General features: G+C 41.4%; 1 protein-coding gene across 6 annotated transcripts in view; it reads left to right on the plus strand.

Annotated features, from left to right (window-relative positions):
* Positions 1–22,776, plus strand: part of COMMD3 (COMM domain containing 3) — a 459,390-nt gene that overhangs the window by 405,604 nt on the left and 31,010 nt on the right. The gene's annotated exons all lie outside the window — the stretch shown is intronic.

Below are 22,776 nucleotides of genomic sequence, written 5' to 3' on the forward strand. Positions count from 1 at the left end.
TGTTCTCATGATAGTGAATACATCTTCTGAGATCTGATGGTTTATTTATAAAGAGGAGTTCCCCTGCAAAAGTTCTCTCTCTTTGCCTGTTGCCATCCATGTAAGATGTGACTTGCTCCTCCTTGCCTTCTGCCATGATTGTGAGGTCTCCCCACCCATGCTGAACTGTGAGTCCATTAAACCTCTTTCCTTTATAAATTACCTAGTCTTGGGTATGTCTTTATCAGCAGCATAAGAACAGACTAATACAAGTGGATATAGTAGACTCGTTACACAATATCTCCCCCAGCCTTCTTCTACTGTGCCTTCCTGTACTGAGAAGCTAAAAATTACCTTTCCCAGGCTCCCCTGCAGCTAGGGAATGGAGCGGAGTGGGGAGAAAGGTAGGGTACACCTGTCTATTTTGTTGATGTCAATTAGCAGAGGTAGAGTGGTACTGGAGCAATTAAATAGGTGCTTCTTTGCCTCTTTTTTGTAAAATGATTTGAGTCATTATTAACTCCATTAAGTTTGTCACATTTTGGCTTTTGTTTCCTGCTATTTCAATAAAAAGTGTTGTGAAATTAAGTAACCCACAATAGAGCACTTCATAGCATATATGGTTGATGAGTGGCGCCTGGAGCAAGAAAAATTTCTTTGGTCTCAGAACCACAAATTACCAGGCTTCTCCAAGGGCACAGTTGCTGCTGCTGATGGTAATGGTGGTGGTGGTATGTGATTTCTCTAAATCACCTGGGCACTGGGAATTACAACTAATGGTGTTTTTTTTCTCCCTCTTGACCCTTAAGAAGTTTTAAGGCAAATGCATGGCTTTCTTCCTGCAAGCATAGTCTTCTTTGTATATATTTTGTGTGATAACCTCTCTTCTCATTCTGTCTTTTCTACTCGTATTTCCCTTTTTCTTGGTTTCCTTACTTATTTTTATTTCACTTTGTTGCATATGTTTTTTCCACCTGGCAGAAACTCTTTCTGGAAATAAATAGGATTATAAGACTATGTCTGCTAAAGGAGAAAAACTATTAAGTAAAGACATCTGGCTTCCTTTCCAACTTGGGCCTGGCAGAATGGCTCCTGCAAAGAAGGGTGGCAAGAAGAAAGGCTGTTCTGCCATCAGCAAGGTGGTGACCCAAGAATACAACATCAGCATTCAGAAATGCATCCATGGAGTAGGCTTCAAGAAGTATGTCCCTCAGGCATTCAAAGAGATCTGGAAATTTGCTGTGAAGGAGGTGGGAACTCCAGATGTGCTTGTTGATACCAGGCTTGACAAAGCTGTCTAGGCTAAAGGAATAAGGGTGTTCCATACCCATCCATGTGTGGTTATCCAGAAAACGTAATGAGGATGAAGATTCACCAAATGAGCTCTATACTTTGGTTACCTATGCACCTGTTGCCACTTTCAAAAATCTACAGACAGGCAGGATACAATGGTCATGCCTGTAATCCCGGCACTTTGGGAGGTCGAGGAAGGTGGATCACTTGAGCTCAAGAGTTTGAGACCAGCCTGGGCAACCTGGTGAAACCGCGCCTCTACAAAAAAAAAAAAAAAAATACAAAAAATGCCGGGCGTGGTGAAACCCCATCTCTACTAAAAATACAGAAAAATTAGTTGGGCGTGGTGGTACACACCTTTAATCTCAGCTACCTGGGAGGTTGAGGCAGGAGAGTTGCTTGAACCTGGGAGGCGGAGGCTGTAGTGAGCCGAGATTGCGCCACTGCACTCCAGCCTGGGCAATAGAGTGAGACTCCATCTCAAAAAAAAGAAAAAAAAAAATGCTGGGTGTGGTGGCTCACGCCTGTAATCCCAGCACTTTGGGAGGCCAAGGCATGTGGATCACCTGAGGTCAGCGGTTCAAGACCAGCCTGGCCAACATGGTGAAACCCCATCTCTACCAAAAATACAAAAATTAGCCGGGTGTGGTGGCACGCATCTGTAACCCCAGCTACTTGGAAGGCTGAGGCAGAAGAATCGCTTTAACCCAGGAGATGGAAGTTGTAGTGAGCCGAGATCATACCACTGCACTCCAGCCTGGGTGACAGAGCAAGACTCCATCTCAAAAAAACAAAACAAAACAAAACACACAGACACACACACACAAATTAGCTGGGCATGGTGGCACATGCCTGTGGTCCCAGCTACTCTGGATTCTGAAGTGAGAGAATTGTTTGAGACTGGGAAGTCAAGCCTGCAGTGAGCCGAGGTGGCACCACTGCACTCCAGCCTGGGCAACAGAGCCACATCCTGTCTCAAGAAAAAATGATAATAATAATCTACAATCAATATGGATGAGAACTAAGCACTGATTGTCGAATACATGAAATAAAGTTATAAAACCGCAAAAAAGTGAAGACATCTGATCTCCCAAATTAGAAAAACTGTCATTAATGCTACATATCATAAGTAAAAATTGGGGAATAAACACTTTATGGCTATAAAATAATGTTAGTAGAATATTTTAAGTTGGTCTCAAACATGAATCTCTGCTTTGTTTCTCAAAAAAAAAAAAAAATACAGACTTTCCTCCATATGCTTGCCATAAACTATGAACAGGATGAGTGTAAAAGATGGTCAGTATTGGCCTTAAACCATCTTACTATAGTGAGAAAGACTCCACACATCACGGAATTTAACTGGACGTGTTTGTACCAACACTTTAAAGAAGACAAATGCATATAGCAATGTTCCGAACACTGGTAGACAGCACTGCCAGGTGAGAAACCCACACCCAAATGACGGTGGTGACATCTGAGATGATTGAGAGTGGGACCACAACCTAGATTGCGGAGCGATGTGTGGGAAGCAGGCAGTGGTTGCTCACAGCCCTGCTCTGACTGCAGCATCCTGGCCCCAACCAAAAGCTTCCCAGGCTGCCATTTTCTTAAAACTAGAAGAGATACTAGAAGAGATTCTAGTTTTGAGGTATTCTGCTGTTATCAAGCCAGTTAAAAACGTGATTGGCCATCCAATTAACAAATTCAGACGCATACAAATGTCTGTTTTATGAAATGTAATAAGATGCAATGATTCAGCCTCATGGCTTTATAATCAGAGCAAAATTTTTACCCCAAATAATAATTAACCTGCTTCATCATCAAGTTTGTTTATTAAACACAGTTCCTCTACAAGGTTTCTGTTTCCCATTCCACTCTCAGTTCAAGCTCACTCTCAAATGCATTTATTAGCATTGAGTCCATTCAAAAGAGTGAGCTGAAGGCAATTTAAGAGGCATTCTCTTAAATTGAGAAAATCTAAGTTTTGAGTAAAGGAACATTATTGAATAAGGGAGTAACCTGTTGGAGTCTTCCCTCCTTAAAACCAGTCCTTGCTTCACCAATGCATTCACAATAAATTCCAAAACCCGGCCGGGCACGGTGGCTCACGCCTGTAATCCTAACACTTTGGGAGGCTGAGGCAGGCAGATCACGAGGTCAGGAGTTCGAGACCAGCCAGTTCGAGACCAGCCTGGCCAACATGGTGAAACCCCATCTCTACTAAAACTACAAAAATTAGCCGGGCATGCCTGTAATCCCAGCTACTCGGAATGCTGAGACAGGAGAGTCATTTGAACCCAGAAGGTTTTGGTTGCAGTGAGCCGAGATCACGCCACTGCACTCCAGCCTGCACGACAGAGCAAGACTCCTTCTCAAAAATTATAGCAATAAAATAAAATCCAAAACCCTTGGTATGGTATACATGATTTTTTATTATCTGAACCCTGTTCTTCTCCCTAGCTGCATCTCTGGTCACTCCCCACTGCCCTACAAGATGGGACCATCCTGAATTACATGTGGCTCCATAAATATGCCACACACTCTTTGGCCTCTAGGTATCTACACAGTAACCCCAGAACTGTAGCCCAACTCCTCTGTCCACTTTTCTTGCCTGATGACTGAGGCCCATGATCTTCACCTCCACCAGGGAACCTCCTTTCACCCCTATTTTTTTGGTACCTCATTGTATCCCATACTCAGTTGTATTCCTTAAGCTGTCCTAAAGTTGTCTGTGTACTTCTGGCTCCAGCTGTAAGTTCCTTAAAAGCGAGGATTGTGTTATGTTTATCACTACATCTCTAGCACCCAAAAGAGTCCCTGGAACACAGGAGGTGCTAAATACGTATTTGTTGAATGAATGAAAGCTATTATTCTGAAGGAAACATTATAATTGCATGAATAGTTTTGCAGTATTCAGGGAAGAAAGCATTAATTTATGGACACAATTTATGTCTTATCAATATTCAGGTTTCCTAATAAGTACCTAAAAAGTATCATGCAAGTTGGTAATCCTACTACTTGCATTTTTGTCCCATGTTAAATTTATGAAAACTTCATCATAGCTTAAATGAGAAATGTATAAATCAAAATATTCTTTTAAAGAATAAAAATACTTTCTAAATAGAGCTCGCTATTAAGTTAAAACTTGAAACAACTCTTAGTCATAGTTTCCTGTAGAATAGGAGACTAGCCAGGTGCAGTGGCTCACAACTGTAATCCCAGCACTTTGGGAGGCCAAGGCAGCCAGATCTCTTGAGGTCAGGAGTTCAAGACCAGCTTGGCCAATATGGTGAAACCCCATTTCTACTAAAAATACAAAAATTAGTGGGGCGTGGTGGCACACTTCTGTAATTCCAGCTACTTGGGAGGTGGAGGCAGGAGAATCACTTGAACCTGGGAGGTGGAAGTTGCAGTGAGCTGAATTCACACCACTTCACTCCAGCCTGGGCAACAGAGCAAGACTCCATCTCAAAAAAAAAAAAAAGCAAACTAGTTGTATTTTTATTTTCTAAAGAATGAAGGGCTCTTTTGCAAGCTGGGAAGAAAAATATCAAGAATCAAAGCTGTCAGTCTCTTATCTGACCTGACGGTAATAATAATGATGATGATAATAATTTATCATTGTTAAATGTGTACTAGATACCAAGCACTTTAAATTACTGAATTACTTCATTCAGTTCTTACAACAGTACTACGATTACCTTCATTTAAAGACAAAAAAATAAGTTTTGGAGAAAAGATTCATGCACCTGTGCACACTCAATAGCTAGTAGACTTAAGATTGAAGCCCAGGCAGTCTGACATTAGAGCTTAGATCTTTACTGACTTCTAGAAAATGAAATTTCACATTAAGAAACATAAGATGCTGGCCTGGTGCAGTGCCTGTAATTCTAACACTTTGAGAGACCAAGGTGGGAGGATTGTTTGAGTCCAGGAGTTTGAAACCAGCCTGGGCAACATAGCGAAACCCCATCTTTACCAAAATTAAAATAAAAACGTTAGCCAGGCATGGCAGTATGCACACTCCTGTAGCCCCAAATACTTGAGAGACTGAGGCAGGAGGATCACTTGAGCCCAGGAGTTAGAGGCTGCAGTGAACCCTGATTGTGCCACTGCACTCCTGCCTGGATGACAGGGTAAGACCCTGTCTCCAAAAAAAAAAAAAAAAAAAAAAAAAAGCTACGTCTGAGTTTTGGTGAACTCCTACTCTGTACATTATATAACACTACCAGTTATTGAGTAGAACGTGGTCTAAAATTGGGTTTTCTGGCTTCCATTCAATGGGTTTTAGTTATGAAAGTATTAGAAATTATGTTCTATATTGTTTATCTACTGCTACAAAGCAAGTTACCTCCAAAATGTAGCAGCTTAAAACGACATTCTTTATCTCCCAGCTTTTGAAACTGGGGACTCTGGGGGCCGCATAACCAGGAGGGTAGTTCTGGCCCAGAATCTTCTGTGAGGTTACAGTCAAGCTGATGGTCAAGTCTATTTCAAGGGTCTACTGGTGCTCAATGACTCCCTCATGCAGATGTTGGGAGGCCTCCATTCCTTATGGGATGTTGGATTGGGGTCCAAACTAATCAAAGAGGAAGACTTCCCTGAGTTCCTTACAGCACAGTCCTCTCCATAGGGCAGCTCACAGCATGGAGGCTGGTTTTCCTCTGAGTGATCCTTGAGGCAGCCAGAGACTGGGCAGCCAAAAGAGAAGGAAGCAGCAGTCTTGTAAACCAGTCTCTGAAGGGATGCTTCATGGCTTCTATTCTGTTTTAGTCGTTAGAACTGAGTCACAAAGTCCTGCCCTGACTCAGGGGATTATGCAAAGGCATGACTACGGGAAGATGAGGGTTACAGGGAGTCATCCTAGAGGTTGCCTACCACACATGCTCTTTTTATTGAAACAGGGTCTCCTTCTGTCACCCAAGCTGGGGTGCGGTGGCTCAATCGTAGCTCACTCACTGCAGCTTCCAACTCCTGGGCTCAAGCGATCCTCTTGCCTCAGCCTCCCAAAGTGCTGGGATTACAGACATGAGCCACTGTACCTGGCCCCCCACATGCTTTAATATGCTAAGAAGAGAGGAATGTCTTAGTTTCACTGCTAAGTTCTAGGTTTCCATTTATTGGCTTTTTCACTTTAATCAAATGATTTAAAAATTAGATTAGAGCCAGGCACGGTGGCTGATGCCTGTAATCCCAGCACTTTGGGAGGCCAAGGCGAGGTCAAGAGTTGGAGACCAACCTGGCCACATGGTGAAACCCCATCTCTACTAAAAATACAAAAATTAGCCGGGCATGGTGGCACACGCCTGTAATCCCAGCTACTTGGGAGGCTGAGGCAGGCGAATCACTTGAACCTGGAGGCAGAGGTTGTAGCGAGTCAAGATTGTGCCACTGCACTCTAGCCTGGGCAACAGAGTCTTGCTAAAAATAAAATAAAACAAAATAAAATAAAATAAAATAAAAATTAGACTTCAAAGACAAATCTTAGGTAACGAAAGAACCCTTTAACTAGAAGACAAGATTGGAAAGATAAGTAAAATTTAAAATATTTTAAATTTACCATTACATCACAACAGTAGTAAATTTCTTCACAAATTTTACATTCTATCCTGCCTTCCTTTTTTTTTTCTTTTTTTTTTTGAGATGGGGTCTTGCTATTATCCAGGTTGGAATGCAGTGGCATGATCACAGTTCACTGCAACCTCAAACTCCTAGGCTTGAGCCATTCTGCCTCAGCCTCCCAAGTAGCTGGGACTACAGGTGTGTGCCATTGCGCCCAGCTAATTTTTTTTTTTTTTTTTTTTTTTCAGTTTCCGTAAAGACAGGGTCTCACTATTTGCCCAGGCTAGTCTCAAACTCCTGGCCTTGAACTATTCTCCCGCCTTGGCCTCCCAAAGTGCTGGGATTACAGATATGAGCCATTGCACCCAGCCGCATTCTCTCCTCATACAGTTCAAATGTAGGTCCAGCTATATTGGGTCCCAAACAAAAGACCACAGAAATAAGCAAAGAGCACTTTAAAATAACTGTAGGGTGTCAATTCCTGGATATAATTGGGTGTCTCTCGTACTTCTACTTTATGTCTGACTAATTTCTGAAATCAGTATGACAAGTATCAAAGCAGAGACTCCTTCAGAACAATCTCAGAAACATATATTTAAGATAAATTTGAGAATAGGAGTGTTATGCTCTTACATAATACTATTAATCCTTTTAAAGGTATTTTAAATTAGCTGTTTTAAAGATAAGAGAAATACACACTTTAAACCTAGTGGTTAAAATGAAATGGTGATGTTTCCAAATTTTAAATCACTTGGGAATGTCACATATTTTCATGCTTGGAAACTCAGTCTCTATAACTTACAATGACATTATCAGAATAAGCAATCTTTTGTTCTGCAACTTTATTAATGACCATGATGAAAAACCTTAAAATTCTGATCTGGAATAGCATGAATCTCATTCATAAGTGTGGATGCATGAGTCCCTATAAGGGACTATAGGATGTTTGCCCTTGACTTTTTTTTTTTTTTTTTTGATCACACCACTCATGCCAGGCTGGAGTAAGTGGCACAATCTCGGCTCACTGCAACCTCCAACTCCCTGATTCAAGTGATTCTCCTGCCTCAGCCTCCCAAGTAGCTGGGATTACAGGCATGTGCCACCACTCCCAGGTCATTTTTGTATTTTTAGTAGAGACGGGGTTTCACCTTGTTGGCCAGGATGGTCTCAATATCCTGACCTCATGATTCACCTGCCTTGGCCTTCCGAAGTGCTGGGATTACAGTCATGAGCCACTGCGCCTGGCCAGCTCTTGATTTATTATAAGGTGAAAATTATACACGCTTCTGAATTTTTTCTAATTAATCAGTAAGTCATTATTATCAACTGATATGTAAGTGTAACCCATGAACCCTAAAGTCAAAAAATAATTCTTTTCTTTTTCCTATTGCAGAAAATTTGTTAGCATAATTTGTTCCAATTATGAAATTCTGAACAGTATTGTAAACGTTATAAACATGTTGCAACTCCAGAACCTAATGCTGCACCTAGAACACAGTAAGCTTTTTCAACTTCATCTGTGACCTCCAGAAATCAAACCTGAACTAAGGCTTTTCCAGGCTGATAAAAATTTGTCATTTTTATAATAATATTTTTACGATGATAATAGAAATTTAGACTTAGTCTTTAGCAGGAAAACAAAATATTCTCTTCCTTATGTCACCTAATTAGATAGTCATCTTTTATAAAAGCAATGAAAGTTTTACAAAACTATTTGGAAAATCAAAAAGAATTACATGTTGAACACTTTATTGCTTTTAATATCAAGTCATGGGAAGCCTCCTTAATTTACATCTTGTGAATTTTGAGTTTGCTATAATTGTTATTATAAACGTATTTTCACCTTTCTTTTCTTTTTTTTTTTTTTTTTTTTTTTTTGAGACGGATCCTCACTCTGTCGCCCAGGCTGGAGTGCAGTGTCATAATCTTGGCTCACTGCAGCCTCTGCCTCCCAGGTTCAAGCAATTCTCCTGCCTCAGCCTCCAAGTAGCTAGGATTACAGGAACCCATCACCACGCCCAGCTAATTTTTATATTTTTAGTAGAGACGGGGTTTCTGTCCAGGCTGTTTCACCCGGCCTATTTTCACCTTTCAATGATCTATTAAAAGGGCTTATAACTATTTCTTACATATAAATTAGATTCCACATGAAAATGTTTTTAGGCTGGGCATGGTGACTCATGACTGTAATCCCAGCACTTTGGGAGACTGAGGCGGGCAGATGGCTTGAACCCAGGAGTTGGAGACCAGCATGGGCAACATGGCCAAATCTCATCTCTAAAAAATACAAAAAAAAAAAAAAAAAAAAAAAAAGCTGGACATGGTGGTGTGTGCCCATAGTCCCAGCTAGTTGGGAAGCTGAAATGGGAAGATCACTTGAGCCCTGGGAGGTCAAGGCTGCAGTGAGCTGTGATCACGCCACTGCACTCCAACCTGGGTGATGGAGTGAGACTCTGCTCAAAAAAAAAAAATTTTTTTTATACTTCAGATAAACTTCTTAGGACTCTGTAAGTATTTTATTCAGGAGTACTTATGCTTGCAGCATACAGTAGTTTCCAAAGAATTACAACTTAGCACTGAGAGAAACTATCTTAGTGAAGATGCATTTCTTTACGTTGTAATGGAGTCTTGCATAGCCTTCTTCATAATCTTTTCTTCATAATTTATCTGGTTTTATTTTCTCAAAAACTTGTTATTATTATTCAATAAAATATGTTGACAAAATCTATAATTCAAAAAAGGCTTCATTTCAGACAAAAGTGGATTGCTAAGCTTTTCTAAATAGGTAAAATTAAGTTTATCAAATTGTCTTTAATTTCTAATTTTAAGCTGATTTTGTATGTTAAGTGACTTTTCAAGAAAGAGTTATCAAAGTATGGTTTTGTTTTTATTTTCATTGAAGAGGGATCATATCCCCAGAAATCACTTTAAAATTGGCTGGGCGCGGTGGCTCACACCTGTAATCCCAGCACTTTGGGAGGCCAAGGCAGGGGGATAACCTGAGGTCCAGAGTTAGAGACCAGCTTGGCCAATATGGTAGAACCCTATTTCTACTAAAAACACAAAAATTAGCCGGGTGTGGTGGCAGGCGCCTGTAAACCCAGCTACTCAGGAGGCTGAGGCACAAGAATCATTTGAACTCAGGAGGCAGAAGGTGCAGTGAGCTGAGATCATGCCACTGGACTCCAGCCTGGGTGACAGAGTGATATTCTGTTTTAAAAATAAATAAATAAATAAATATAAAAATAAAATTGAGTGATATAGGTAGACAATAGGCATTCAGTTCATTTTAAAATGATATGAAAAATAAAATTAGATGTATATATTATGTAAAGAAAATTTTTTAAAAATTAGTTTATATTTAACTCAGGGTTATAGAATATGCTTCTGTACCCAAAAAAATCCATCCATCAGTAAGTACCTATTGAATATCTATTATGTACCCAGCCCTTGACTAGGTGGCTACTTGGTGATTATGTAACTATAACTAACCATAATTAAATATCAGTATATAAATATATATTCCTGAATTCAAACAGCTTATAATTTAGTTGAGTACAAACAATTAAACAGCAGAGGTCATTTTAAATGAAATTAAATTAAGAAAAGCATTGTAAATTATAAATGCAGTTTAAGAAAGAAAGCAATTAATAAGTGCTAATGTACTACCGTAAAATTACAAGGAGAGGGTGAATTTCAAGTAGGCAGTTAAGAGATGAATAGGATTTCCGCAAGAAACTTAGAGCAAAAAGGTGGTATCAGCTGGAGGAAGAGAAAAAACGAAATAACAGGAGTGGGAGTTAACAGGGTTCACTCCACGCAGTGAGGAGTTTAACCAGACAGCATTGGAGGTTATCCCTGGGAGTGGCAGAAATTACATTTGGATAGCCACGGGAGGAATTCACCGAAAAACGACTCAGAAGAATTCAGCTTTGACACAGAAAGGAGTGGAGACCCACGACAGGTTCTCAAGCAAAAGAGTAACAGTGAGAGTATATTTTAAGGAAGCTCTCCACCATTGTCTTAAATAAAAGTGTAATTAATGAAATAATTAGGAGCCTCTTATTTGGCAAAGATGTTAAAAGATGACAGAAAAATAAAAGTAGAACCACTTAATTTCTGTTTGCTCAAGTTTAATTATGTTGTCTGTATTCCATTCAAAAGAATAAAGATGGCCAGGCATGGTGGCTCATGCCTGTAATCCCAGCACTTTGGGAGGCCGAGGTGGGCAGACCACATGAAGTCAGGAGTTCGAGACCAGCCTGGCCAACATAGTGAAACCCCGTGCCTACTAAAAATACAAAAATTAGCCAGGCATGGTGGTGCGTGCCTGTAATCCCAGCTACTTGGGAGGCTGAGGCGGGAGGATCACTTGAACCCAGGAGGCAGAGTCTGCAACGAGCAGAGATCACGTGACTGTGCAACAGAGCAAGACTGCATCTCAAAAAACAATAATAATAAAGATTTGAAAATAAAACATTAGAAGGAGAGTGAAGTCCAAAACAAGTGGGAAGAGAGTAACAAAGGAGCTATTTCCACAATGCCATACACAAAAAATATTGATTGAATGCCTTCTGCTTGCAAAGTACTTGATATGAGGCTATGGAACATAAACAAAATCCAATTCATGTGTCCAAGGAGCTTACAAGATAGAAGTGTTAAGGAATGTGGCTTGGTGCAGTGGCTCATGCCTGTAATCCCAGAACTTTGGGAGGCCAAAGTAGAAGGAGGCCAGGAATCTAAGATCAAACTGAGGAGCACAGAGAGATCCTATCTTTACAAAATTAAAAAAAAAAAAAAAAAAAAAAAAAAAAAAACTAAAAATTAGCTGGGTATGGGATTCCATGCCTCTAGTCCCAGCTACTCAGGCAGCTGAGACAGGAAGGTTACTTGAGCCAGCAGTTCAAGGTTGCAGTGAGCTATACGTGCACCACTGCACTTCAGCCTCGGTGACAGGGCAAGACTCTGTCTCAAAAAAAAAGTGTTAAGGAATGTATATCAGACATTTTTATAAATGTCATAACAGAAGTGCAGGTAAAATCCTGTGAGCATTCACAGGAGAATAAAATCATCTTTCTGGTACGTGATTTGGATCAGGTTTCATGGAAGAGGCAAAAGTTTTTGCAAATCTCAAAATGGGTATGTCGTCAGAATGGAATGGCAAAAGAGCCTGGAAAAACTAATGTTTATTTTGTGTGGTCCGTGTCTGCTAAAATTCCAGAGTTACTGTAGAGAAAGGGAGTGAATGGATTTGGGAGCCAATAGCAGTGTCTGCCACACCTGGCTCATATGTATACAGACTGCAGCAGGAAGGCAACATCTGGCTGCGATGCACAATACATGTGAGTCCTTAGTATAGCTCCTTAGCAGGAATATTCTGGCTAGTAAACTAAAATAGTTGCTCAGGTGGGATAGCATGGCTGTTAACGGTGGAGGGTGTCCAGGTTCTTGGCATCTTGAACAAAGAATTGGACAAAACGCACAAACAAAACAAGGAAGGAATAAAGGGATTTACGGAAAATGAAAGTGCACTCCGGCCGGGCGCCGTGGCTCACGCCTGTAATCCCAGCACTTTGGGAGGCCGAGGCAGGCGGATCACCGGGTCAGGTGATCCAGACCATCCCGGCTAACACGGTGAAACCCCGTCTGTACTAAAAATATATTTTAAAAAATTAGATAGGAGTGGTGGCAGGCGCCTGTAGTTCCAGCTACTGGGGAGGCTGAGGCAGGAGAACGGCGTGAACCGGGGAGGCGGAGCTCGCAGTGAGCCGGAGCTCGCAGTGAGCCAAGATCGCGCTCACTGCAACTCTGCCTCAAAAAAAAAAAAAAAAAAAAAAAAAAGAAAGAAAGTAAGCTTCACAGTATTCGAACGGGCCTGAGCATAGGGGCACAAAGGCCCTGTCACAGTTTTTGTGAATTTAAATTCCCTCTACTTGGGGTATACCCTATGTAAATGAAGAGGATGAAGTGAAGTTACAAAGTCATTTTCTCAGTGTATGCCCTATGGAGAGGATATTTCCTGTTACAGCTGAAGTGTGAATCGGCCTTAGGTTCCCTGCCTTCAAACCCTATTTTCCTGCCTCATGGTGAATGTTATAACGTTACCAAGATGGGGAAGACAGGAGAACAGAAATGTATCTAGCAGAGGGGCAGACCTGAAGAAGTGGAGAATATCTTGTGAGATTTCCCCCACCTTTTTCATTCTTCGCTGCGCCCTGTCGCCTGCCGAGCCTCTTTTCATATTCAGTCTGGAATGCTAAAACCTCTGTTTCCTCATTCCCTTTGTTATCTCTATATCTTGTTCCCTAGAAATAAAGATTTGAACTTTAGCGTGAGCCGTCCTTTTGCTACAGACCTTCTATTATCCAGCTACAGTGTTGACATACTTAATCTCCTTTAATGGGACAAGTAATGAACTCAATTAGCTGGAAAACCTCCATGCAAAGAGAACAGACAACTCTTACCATATAATTCACAGACATTTCCCTTGATTCACATTATTCCTGCATTAAAGACCTTCTATGACCCCGAATATCAGTTGGTTACTTGCTAAAACTGACCGCAGAGCAATTTCACCTTAAGCAGATTTACTTAACAAAACATTAATATGTAATTAATTGGACTGAGAATTTGATTTGCATACTCTCAAGCAACAATTTTTTATTATTTAAAAACAAAACACTTGACATTCTAGAAGGGGCTACAAAGACCTCCCCAAAGGTCAATTAGTCCTGCAACTGATTACCTAAATATTTAATAGCACTCAAACACAGTACTAAATGGGCTCTAATTTGTTTGTGAAAAGAAACAATGCCACTTTACACACGGCTGCCAAGTTTTCAATAAACAAACAGAATATGGTGTTGGGAAACTGATGAATCTAGTTTAAAAATGCGACAAGATCTTCCTGTGCTCCTTCCAAACATGGCAGTGATTTTCTACTGATTTTCTTCCTGATGCTTTTTTCCTTTAAGTCTACATGTTGATGCACCCCAAGGCTCAGTCTTTCAATCGGTCTCTTTCCTAGGTTATTCTCAAGTAATCTCTAGGCTTGACAAACTTCCTCTGTATTGACAACTCCTAATATTATACCTATAGCTCACACCTCCTCCCTGAACTGCAGTCTCAAATATCTCCCTGCCTATAGAGCATGAAGTGAATGTGTAACAGGCATCTCAAATTTAATGTGTCCCTAATGGAACTTCTGACTTTTTCCCCCTAGATAAAAACTGTAAATCCCACTCTCTTCCCCATCTCAATAAATGGTAACTCCATCCTTCCAAATTGTTCAGGTCCAAAGCCTTGGTGTCATCCTTGGCTCTTCTCTCTTCTCCTGCACCCCCACATCTAACCTGTGAGGGAGTCTTATTGGTTCTACCTTTATAACCTATCCAGACTCCAATCCCTTCTTACCACCTCCATCATGACGTACACTACCATAATCTCTCCCCTAGATTCTTGCAATAGTCTCCTAACTGGCTTTCCTACTTCAGGTTCTCCTCCAACCCCTATACCTAATGCCTACTTTGAATAGCGCATCCAAGAGGATCCTTTTAAAATCTCCTCTGCTCAAACCCTTCCAGTGTATTCCCATCTGGTATAGAGTCAAAGTCTTCATGGCTGTCTCAAAAGTCCTGGATTGGTCCCCCACTGTGCTCTGCCTGGTCCCCCGCTGTGCTCTGCCTCTGCTTTGGTCACACGGGGTTCCTTGCTCTTCTTCCAGCACTCCAGGTGTACTCATTCCTGGAGATCTTTGCCACTGTTGCTCCTCTGCCAGGAATACTCTTTCTCCAGGTATCTTCCTAGATATCTTCAGGTCCTGGACCAAAAGTCACCTTCTCAATGAGTCTTTACCTGACTAGCTTCTTTAAAATTGCAACTCCCACCTTCACCCCAGCAGTATCTTCCGTCCCTTCTTTTATCTATTGCACTTCTCATCTTCAGATATATATTTTACTTATTTATTTGTTTATTGTCTGTCTCCCCTCACTAGCAGGTAAGTTCCATGAAGGCAGATAATTTTGTTGGCTTTAAACACCTAGAACAAAGCTTGGCATAAAGTAAGTGCTCAACAGATTAATGTTAAATTAATAAATAAGTAAATAGTGATTATTTATGACTAACTAGGGGAAAATGTAATTAACAAGGATGTTTTCATGAAGGATAGACTCCATAAGAGCTGTCACTATACCTTTTCCTTGTTTTTTTTTTTTTTTCCGAGACAGGATTGTGCTCTGTCACCCAGGTTGGAGTGCAGTGGTACAATCATAGCTCACTGCAGCCTCAAACACCTGGGCTCAAGCAATCCTGCCTCCTCAGACTCCAAAAGGGCTAGGATTATAGGCGTGAGCAACTATGCCTGGCTATTTTCCTTCTTTTTGGCTCCATCATCTAACACAGTTGTGTCATATTGTAGATATTCAATAAATATTGAATCTAGTTGAATATTTGTTGAAGAGCACAGACTGAAGCTTGTGTTCAAATCCCAGCTTCTCTGCTTGTTGGCTGTGTAAGCTAAGGAAAAGCATTTAATTTCTCTGTGCCTAGTGTCTTCATAAAATCGGAATAATAATTATAATAGTAATTATATATGGGGTTGTGTGAGGATTAAATGAGTAAATATACTTAAACTACAGAATGGTGCTTGGCACAAAATAACAGATCATGATGATGATGATGATGATGATGATGATGATAGTCCTATGAAACTCATCATGAAATGGCAATCTCCTGGTTAAGCTTAAACCATTTATATATTTTAAAAGTGAAAAGACTATATAAATTGAATGAAATAACCAAGTAGCATGTCACTCCCGAGCTGAAAATCTGTGAATAACTACTACCACTGTGACAAAATCCAAACTTCCAATCTTGCATTCAAAGCCTTCTACAGGCCGGGCACAGTGGCTCACACCCATAATTCCAGCACTTTGGGAGGCTGAGGCGTGGATCACTTGAGGTCAGGAGTTTGAGACCAGCCTGACCAACATGGTGAAACCCTGTCTCTACTAAAAATACAAAAATTAGCTGGGCATGGCGGTGGGTGCCTGTAATCCCAGCTACTTGAAAGGGAGGCAGTAGAATCGCTTGAACCCAGGAGGTGGAGGTTGCAGTGAGCCAAGATCGCACTGCTACACTCCAACCTGGGTGACAGAGTAAGACTCTGTCTCAAAAAAAACAAAAAAAAAACAAAAAAAAAAACAAAAAACAAAAAACTTCTACATATGTTAAAGTTAAAGGAATAGTAAACCAAATGCTGCATGATCTCACTTGTAAGTGGGAGCCAAACACTGAGTACATATGGACACAAAGAAGGGAACAACAGACACTGGGGTCTACTTGAGGATGGACGGAGGGAGGAGAGTGAGGATCAAAAAACTACCCATCGGGTAGCGTGCTTATTACCTGGGCAATGAAATAATCTTACACTAAACCCCTGTGATATGCAATTTACCTATATAACAAACCTTCACATGTACCCCTGAACCTAAAATCAAAGTTAAAAAGCTAACAAGATTTTATTTTTTTCAAATACCAAGGAAAGTAATTCCCCACAAATGTATAAGGATGATTTTTCTCTAGGGATGTAAATAATGCCTCCTATTTTATAGCACAGTTTGATTTTCTTTCTTTCTTTTTTTTTTTTTTTGAGACGGAGTCTCACTCTGTCGCCCAGGCTGGAGCTCAGTGGTGCGACCTCGGCTCACTGCAACCTCAGCTTTCTGGGTTCAAGCAATTCTCCTTGCCTCAGCTTTCTGAGTAGCTGGGATTAGCCACTTGCCACCACACCTGGCTACTTTTTTGTACTTGTTTAGTAGAAACGGGGGTTTCACCATGTTAGCCAGGCTGGTTTCCTGACCTCAGGCGATCCGTCCACCTCGGCCTCCCAAAGTGCTGGGTTACAGGCATGAGCCACCACCGCATCCGGCCAGCACAGTTTGATTTTCAAAGAACTTTTACATAGTCAGTGTATTTACAACAGTGACCACACTAAAAAGAAACCAGAATAGGAGTCACCCTCATTAGGAAATATAAGGAAAGTAAGATTCAAAGAGAATAAACAATTTATTTGAGGTTTCATAGCTAGCAATTGGTATATCCACGATCAGAAAACTGATTCTTGTGAGACTAAATTCAATGATTTTTTTTTTTCTTTTTTTTGAGACGGAGTCTCACTCTGTCACCCAGGCTGGAGTGCAGTGGTGCGATCTCAGCTCACTGCAACCTCTGCCTCCCGGGTTCAAGTGATTTTCCTGCCTCAGCCTCCTGAGTAACTGGGATTACAGGCGTGCGCCACCATGCCCAGCTAATTTTTTGTGTATGTGTGTATTTTTAGTGGAAATGGGGTTTCACTATGTTGGTCAGGCTGGTCTCGAACTCCTGACCTCATGATCGGCCCGCCTCAGCTTTCCAAAGTGCTGGAATTACAGGCATGAGCCACCGCACTGGGCAAATCCAAGGATTCTTTTACCACAGCCTTCTGTTGATAAATACTGAATTTAACAAGTAGGTTTCACATCCCTTGTAGTGCTAGGCACATAATAGATGCATACTATGTGCTTACTAATTGTTTAAGGTAAAAGAAAAAAAAAGTATTTATTCTTTTCCTCTGGCTTATAGACTTGTCACAGAACAAAGATAATTCATGTCATTTGGCAGAAAATAAATTCACTCCCGAATCTTGGTAACCATCCTACTCATTATTTCAGAACTTTTTTTTTTTTTGAAACTGAGACTTGTATCATTGCCCATACTGGAGTGCAGTGGCACAATCTCAGCTCACTGCAACCTCTGCCTCCCGGGTTCAAGCGATTCTCCTGCCTCAGCCTCCCGAGTAGCTGGGACTACAGGCGTGCACTACCACACCCGGCTAATTTTTGTATATATATATTTTTTAAATAGAGATGGGGTTTCACCATATTGGCCAGGCTGGTCTCGAACTCCTGACCTCATGATCCACTCGTCTCAGCCTCCCGAAGTGCTGGGATTATAGGTGTGAGCCACCACGCCCGGCCATATTTCAGCACTTTGTAAAGGTGCAAAAGCAATCGTAATGGACCCATGATTTCTACTGATATTCTATTTTTTTTTTTTTTTTTTGAGACAGAGTCTCGCCCTGTCGCCCAGGCAGGAATGCAGTGGTGCGATTTCGGCTCACTGCAACCTCTGCCTCCCAGGTTCAAGCGATTCTCCTGCCTCAGCCTCCCAAGTAGCCGGGATTACAGGCGTGTGCCACTACGCCAAACTAATTTTTGTATTTTTAGCAGAGACGGGGTTTCACTATGTTTTTTTTTTTTTTTTTGAGACGGAGTCTTGCTCTGTCGCCCAGGCTGGAGCGCAGTGACCAGATCTCGGCTCACTGCAAGCTCCGCCTCCCGGGTTCCCGCCATTCTCCTGCCTCAGCCTCCGGAGTAGCTGGGACTACAGGCGCCCGCCACCTCGCCCGGCTAGTTTTTTTTTGTATTTTTTTAGTAGAGACGGGGTTTCACCGTGTTAGCCAGGATGGTCTCGATCTCCTGACCTCGTGATCTACCCGTCTCGGCCTCCCAAAGTGCTGGGATTACAGGCTTGAGCCACCGCGCCCGGCCTGGTCTGGAACTCTTGACCTCATGATCCACCTGCCTCGGCCTCCCAAAGTGCTGGGATTACAGGCGTGAGCCACTGCGCCCAGCCTCTATTGATATTCTTATTTATCATTTGTCCTTTTAACAAAAAGTCACCTTATCTATCTCCCAGGAGTTCTGCAAGATTAATGCCTGGGTTTCATGACTTGAGACATTTTCTTTCGAACCAAAGCCTAAATCATCAGACCGTGTAAGATTTTGTTTCCTTCTATATGTGTGATTCTAACCCCTCTGCTCCTGAATTTGAAGGATCAGAGAGTTGACTGTAAATTGCCTTACATAGGGTCTTAAAACCTTATGCTTTAACATTCCATTGCATACTCCTAGATATAATAAAATATAGAAAATTGCATGATATTTATATTCAATGACCTATGTTTAAAAAAAGAGTCGTGTTTGTAACTGAGCTATAAACAACAGCCTTAGAAGAATTTGGAAGATTCTGTATAATATATTTTTATCTTTTCTATTTCAATCACACTGAGATAAATAGTAGTTTCTCTAAAGCCTAGAAACACCCAGAAAACCTGTTAGTGTTTCTAAGCCTGATATGAAGAGACATCACAAACTTTTTGGAAGAAAAGAACTTTAGCGTTTTGGCCCTTTGGGTTGTTTAAAGGAATGGGTACAGTCTTTTAAAAGTGGCTCAATTGTCTGCTGTGACTGATCTCATTAAAGGGGTAATGTTGGGCTGGGCGCGGTGGCCCACGCCTGTAATCCCAGCACTTTAGGAGGCCGAGACAGGCGGATCACGAGGTCAGGAGATCGAGACCATCCTGGCTAACAGGGTGAAACACCATCTCTACTAAAAAATACAAAAAAATTAGCCGGGCATGGTGACAGGCGCCTGTAGTCCCAGCTACTCGGGAGGCTGAGGCAGGAGAATGGCGTGAACCCGGGAGGTGGAGCTTGCAGTTAGCCGAGATCGCGCCACTGCACTCCAGCCTGGGCGACAGAGGGAGACTCCGTCTCAAAAAAAAAAAAAAAAATGCGGAGTGGGGGTGATGTTTTCTCCTATGGGGTACTTATGATGATCTTCCTGGCTTCCCAAGGTAGATGCTCCAGTGAAATTAACCTACAGGGATTTATTATTATTTTCTTTTTGCTTGTTTGCTTGTTTGTTGAGACATAGTCTCCCTCTGTCACCCAGGCTGGAGTGCAGTGGTGCCATCTCGGCTCACTGCAACCTCCACCTCCCTGGTTCAAGCAATCCTTGTGCTTCAGCCACCCAAGTACCTGGGGTTACAGGCATGGCCACCACACCCAGCTAATTTTGGTATTTTTAGTAGAGACAGGGTTTCACCATGTTGGCCCGGCTGGCCTCAAGTTATCCACCTGCCTTAGCCTCCCAACGTGCTATAATAGGCTGAGCCACTGCGTCAGGCCCACCCTGCAGGTTTTAAAACATTAAAAACCAGGAAGCTCACTTCTCTCATCCTCTTCTCCCCGGACTCTACTATTGTTCTCTACATTTCATTTATCAAGAACCTATGATGAACAATGTGATCCAATAAAGGGAAACACACAGCACCTAAGTTCAGTGGACACCACGTTGCAACACTGGGCAGAGAACACATTGACATTCTTGTGCAGGCTGCCGCTGTAAACTGTTACTCCCTGGCACCTCCACACCAGGGCGGGAGTCCAAACTTGTGAGTGGGCAGCTAGCCATGCCAACAGATGGGCACAGGGATGATAGCCAAGGGACGATGTATGTGCATCAAGTATAGGTGTTCAGAACAGGAATTCCAACTGAGAAGATCAAAATGACTGTCTCAAGCTTATGGTTAAGAGCTTGTCAATTCATGCCTGGTTTAATATAAATGAGCTGAAATTCAAGAGAACCGACATATTTTGATAGAAACTCAAATTTATTTTTCATAAAAATATAAATTCAACTTAGGCATTTGCAGTAAATGACTTGGTGGCATTTTCTGAGAAGAAAATGTCTCCACTTTTCCATTTTTCATGATTGTTAAGCTTTCCTTAAAGATACGTAGCACTGGACCCTTTTATAAAATTAGCTCATTACTTTCTCATTTGTTATTAACTCCTGAAATGCATTCAACTTTAGTACTTCAATGTCACCTATAATTCTAAGGAAATTTGTCCTGGCAGATCAATTAAATTCAATTTCCTAACTTGATCTGTTAAATCTCAAAAACGCCTGAGATCTACTTTACATTCTTCTTAATGCAGGAAAGATAATTCTAAAGGGATACTTTATCAGTGTTTTAAATTTTTATTTCTAATAATAATTTCAATATCTCAAATCCTAAAATTACATAATTTGAATTACAAATGGGAGGAGGGACATGCAGGATTGAGATTTAGAATCCCTTAAGATCATTAATATGAACAGAGAAGAGAATATATGGCTTATTTTACTTAAACTTATATTACCTAATGTCTTATATTACTTAATTATATTGCTTATATTACTTACATGATATTATGTTATACTTGCTTGGATTACTTCTCTGTATTTTTTTTCTAATTAGTAGAATTAAGGAATTGGACTAGGCTACCTCTGAAGTCCTCTCCAGCTACAAATTCTCTATTTCTCATGCAAACAAATGAAATGATGCTCTCCTTTCAAACTAGGAATGGAAATTCTGAGTGGAAGTCTCTTCATGGCTTATTGTAACCCCAGAAGAAGACAGAGCATGATGATGACTGCTCTACAATCCAAACTTCTCTGGGTCGCTAAGCTTTTTAGAAGTAGGGAAGTCAGGATTTATCCCGAAACTCTCGAAGATCTTCCAGAAACACGTTTCCCCATCACCCAAAACTTCTCCATAATACTATTTTAAATTTTTTATTGAAGAATGATATAAGCAGAAAAGTGTATAGCTATGAACCTCCATAAATTGAATATGTGCATGAAAACAGCAACAAATCAGAAAATAGGCCAGATGCTGTGGTTCACACCTTGTAATCCCAGCACTTTGGGAGGCTAAGGCAGGAAGATCACTTGAGGCCAGGAATCTGAGGCCAGCCTGGGCAACACAGTGAGACCTTGTCTCTACTAAAAATTTTATAAAAGACGCTCTTTCTGCTCAGAAGACCCCTGTCTCTCAATAGAGAGAGCTGTTTTTCTTTCTCTTTTCTTCTGCCTATTAATCCTCCGCTCCTAAACTCCTTGTGTGTGTTTGTGTCCTACATTTTCCTGGCGCGAGACTACGAACCCTGGGTATATACCCCAGACGATGTCACTGTATCATATTGGGGACCTTGTCTGGGATACCCAAGTACAGCATTCATCGAAACAGTGAGTAGAGGAGCAGAATCCAACTCTGTCCTTTCATTTGGGGCGCTCGGCCTCCATTTTAGAACCACATCAAACCAAATACTGGGCCCCCTTCAGCCATTTAAAAATGATTAACATGACTGCCAGCCTTGCAAGACTTGGGGGACAGGCTTACTGCGGAGAACATGGAGAATCCCCCAGCACGCACGGGTTGCTGGGCATGTTAGCCATGTTTGAACCAGCTTCCTTTCACGGAGAACTTAGCCGTGGGGTGGGCTGGAAAAGGTCCTGGAACAACGGAGGATTTATGGCTGGTGCTATCCCCCCACCCCAGTGTTATCCAAAGGTTTCTTGACTGACCCCAGCCTCTGACTGCCCGTTGGGGTGTCAGCAACGGGATCTCCAGCTTTTCTATCATAATTTCCTCTTTTCCTGTCCATGACTGCCATCTCTTACCCCTCTCTCTCAATAGAGAGAGCTGTTTTTCTTTCTCTTTTCTTCTGCCCATTAAACGTCAGCTCCTAAACTAAAAAAAAAAAAAAAAAAAAAAAAAAAAAAAAAAGCCAGGCATGGTGATGCGTGCCTGTGGTCCCAGCTACTTGGAATGCTGAGGCAGAAGGATCACTGGGGCCTGGAAGATGGAGGCTGCAGTGAGCTGTGATTGTGCCACTACACTTCAGCCTGGGCAACAGAGGGAGACCCTGTCTCAAAAAAAGAAAAAAAAAGAAACAAAGAAAAAAAAAATACTAGCATATTATCTGCACCCCAGAAGGCACTGTTTTCTTCCAGTGTCTCCTCAAAAACACCCATTATCCTAACTTGCAACCGCATAGATTCATCATGTGGCATGTACTCTTTTGTATCTGGTTTCTTTCTTTCATTCAACATTATGTTCATGAGGTAAACCCATATTGTTGCATATAGTTTTAGAATGTTCATTTTCAATGCTGTACAGTATTCCATTTGTTTATCTATTCTACTGTAGATGGGCATTTGGTTAATTTCCAGCTGTGGGCTATTACAAGTAGTATTCCTCTGAACACGTTTTTGATGAACATATTTATGCAC

This window comes from Macaca thibetana, chromosome 9 (genome assembly GCF_024542745.1).
Source record: "Macaca thibetana thibetana isolate TM-01 chromosome 9, ASM2454274v1, whole genome shotgun sequence".
NCBI lineage: Eukaryota > Metazoa > Chordata > Mammalia > Primates > Cercopithecidae > Macaca > Macaca thibetana.